This window comes from Dasypus novemcinctus, chromosome 16, assembly GCF_030445035.2.
Source record: "Dasypus novemcinctus isolate mDasNov1 chromosome 16, mDasNov1.1.hap2, whole genome shotgun sequence".
NCBI lineage: Eukaryota > Metazoa > Chordata > Mammalia > Cingulata > Dasypodidae > Dasypus > Dasypus novemcinctus.
Window position 1 is genome coordinate 92,636,621 of NC_080688.1, and position 3,603 is coordinate 92,640,223.

General features: G+C 39.1%; 1 pseudogene; it reads left to right on the forward strand.

Annotated features, from left to right (window-relative positions):
* Positions 1-273: 273 nt before the first annotated feature.
* Positions 274-372, forward strand: LOC111766159 (U6 spliceosomal RNA; annotated as a pseudogene).
* Positions 373-3,603: the final 3,231 nt, after the last annotated feature.

Consider the following 3,603-nt stretch of genomic DNA (forward strand, 5'->3'; position numbering starts at 1 on the left):
CAGCCATATGGAACTAGAGCTAAGATTGAACTCTTTAAAAATATATCATTTAGCCTAAATGTACACATTAAACTTGAGAAATGATCTCAAATCAATAATCTAAATTTCTATCTAAGGAAGCTGGTAAAAGAAGAGCTAAATGAACCCAAAGAAAGCAGAAGTAAAAAGATGCTACAGATCAGGGTAAAATTCAATTAAATGGGTAATAGAAAGAAGATAGAGAAAAATAAATGAAATGAAAATTTGGTTCTTTGAAAAATTAAATAAAATTGTGTGCTTGCTTTGGCAGCACATATTGGAACAATACAGAGAAGATTAGCATGGCCCCTGCACAAGGGCAACATGAAAGTTCATGAAGCATTCCATATACTTTTATTACAAATTTAAAAACATTTTTTTAATATTTTATTTCTTGTTTTTAAAGCTACCATTATTTCCTTTTCTTATTAATTGTATCTGGCTATTTCATTGGCTTAATTTTTGAAGACGTTTTGGATTATAGAAGGGTTACAACTATGACAGGGGAGGATCATTTGTGTGGGTGTCAGTGATGGGAGGAGGTTCACCTGGGCATACCTATAAGGCATATAAATGTGTTCACATGTTCATGGGACATTGTCATGGTGGGTGGGGATCACACAATAACTGAAAGAATATTAAAGTCCCATCCTGGGGAGCTCTGCCACATTCTCTAATGGAGTGGCAAGAATTCCCTGAGTACAAGGGCAATGACTAGTGAAGGAGGATGATCCATTTATGGGCCATTAATTTTTGATAACTGTACTTTTGAACCTTTATTCTTGAAATTGAAACTTAGCTTAGTATTATTGGTGCTTAAGAGTTGCCTCTTGAGAGCCTCCTTCTTGCTCGATATGGCCTCTCTCAAAGCTGAACTTAGCATATAAATACATTACCTTCCCCCCAGCATGGGACATGACTTCTGGGGATGAGCCTCCCTGGCACCATGAAATTACTGCCAAAGTAAATACTACCCCAAATAGTGAGGCTTGTGAAGGTTCTGGAGACATCCAGACACTATAGTCAGGGCGGCTAGCTCAGGAGTTTGATGCCTTACCAGAGGGCCCTACTTTGGAGTTTATGCCCCCCGATGTGACAGATAGCTCCCTAAGCATGGTTTTTCTGACCCTTCTACTGAATCTGTAATTAGTAGTAGGGTTGATAGGCGTACGTCTAAGAGACTAAAATCTTTGGACTGTCTATGTGCCAGCTGGGCCCTGAATCTCAATAGAGCTTCAACATCTACTCTCCAGTTCATTGCACTCACTGAGGACAACTAACAAGTAGATAATGATAGACAACAATCGTTCCCCAAACCAAGAGAATCTACAACTGCAAGCAAGAGAGTTCCATCCATCTGCCCCATGGGAGCGAAGCCTCCCCCTTCCCCCCCTGCCAATTAGAGGTGAAGTGGGCATCAACATCCTAGATCATCAGGATTGGGGATTGAAATATGGACTAAAGTAGACTTACTGGTATTTTGCTAGAGACTTACTGTGATTCTAGCAATGGAAGAACTTATATCATTGATGTGAAGGCAATGGCCACCGGAGGTTCTGAGTGCAGGAAGAGAGAAGAATAGATATAATATGGGAGCATCTCTGGGACTTGGGAATTGTCCTGAATGACATTGCAATGACAGATACAGGCCAAAATTGTGCAGGAGATAGTGTAAACTACAATGTGAACCATGACCCATGCTTAGTGGCAATGCTCTAAAATGTTGTTACTGATTGTAATGAATGTACCACACTAATGAAGGATGTGGTTAATGTAGGAAAATGTGGGAGATGTAGGGAGCAGGGCATATGAGAATTCCCTAATTTTTATGTAACATTTATGTAATCTAAGTATCTTTTAAATATATATATATATGTATATTTAAAAATAAAATTGGTGAACCTCTAGAAAGAGTGACAATGATAAAAAAGAGAGAAGACACAAATAATATCATAAATTAATATATACTCATAGTAATACTTTTGAAAAATGGACCAATCTTCTACAATTACTAACAACTAAAATTAAATTATGACTAAATAGACAATATAAATAGCCCTATAACCACTAAATAAATTGAATTAATTGAAAAGCTCCAGGGAAAGAAATTTCCAGGCCCAGAAGTTTTCACTGGAGAATTCAACCAAACATTTAAAAAAGAATTAACACCAATTTTACAGAATGTTTTCCAGAAATAGATGCAAACACTCTCAAACTCAATTTATGAGCTCAGTTTTACTCTACTGCGGAAACCAAAGGTAATACAAAGAGGAAAACTAGAATTAACATTTCTTATAAAGCCAAATGCAAACATGTTCAACAGAATACAATAATGTGTAAAAAGAATTATACATCATGACAAAGTGGGGTTGATTACAGGTATGCAAGCCTAGTTCAACATTAGAAAATCAGCATGTACAATCTACTCTATCAAAAAGCTAAAGAAAAATATATTTGACCTTATCAATTAACACCAAAAAAGCATCTGACAAAATCCAGAAACTATTCTTGATTCTTAGCAAGTTAGGAATAGAGGCACTGTACTAGTCAGCCAAAGGGGTGCTGATGCAAAATACCAGAAATTGGTTGGTTTTTATAAAGAGTATTTTTTTGGGGTGGGAGCTTACAGATACCAGGCCACAGAGCATAAGTTACTTCCCTCACCAAAGTCTGTTTCCATGTATTGGAGCAAGATGGCTGCTGATGTCTGTGAGTGTTCAGGCTTCCTGGGTTCCTCTGGGCTCAGCATCTCTCTTTTCTCCACAAGGTCAGCTATAGACTGTCATGTGAATGGCTCTTTCTCTCTCCTTGGGGTTTCTGCTGTGTCTAAGAAGCTGTCTCTACTCCTCTGTGTTCTTCTCCTGGCTCAGATCCTCTCTTCCCAGGTCTTGCTTCTCTCTCCTCTGTGAGCTTACTTCCTGGGGCTCCAGTTTAAGGCTTCAGCATCAAACTCCAACATCAAAACTCCAACATCAGAAAAATCTCAACTCTGTCTTTTGCCATGCCTTTTATCTGTGAGTCCCCACATATCATGGCCCCTAATATCATGGCCCAATCAAGGCCCCAATCGTGACTCTATCATGCCCAGGTACAGACCAGATCACAAACATAATCCAATATCTATTTTTTGAATTCATAACTACATCAAACTGCTACAGGGACATTGCCTCATTATGACAGAGACCATCTTCAAACAATGTATTGGTATAGTTTTGTAAATATTGCCATTTGGGGAAACTAGGTAAAGGTATAAGGAGTCTTTCTATATTTGATTTCATATAACTGCATGCGAATCTGCAGTTATCCCAGTAAAATGCTCCTTTAATTAAAAAGGTAGAGGGAGTGGATGTGTCTCAAGCAATTGGGCACCCACCTCCCATATGCGAGGTCCCAGGTTCAGTTCTCGATGCCTCCTAAAGAAGATGAGCAACCAACGAGATGCTGCAATGAGCAGATGCCACAATGAGCAGTTATCACAGTCAGCAGATGCTGAAGACACCACAAAGAGCAGATGCCGCGGATGCTGCAACCAGCAGATGCTGCATCCAGCAGAAAGCAGAAGTGGCTCAAGCAGTTGGGCACTCG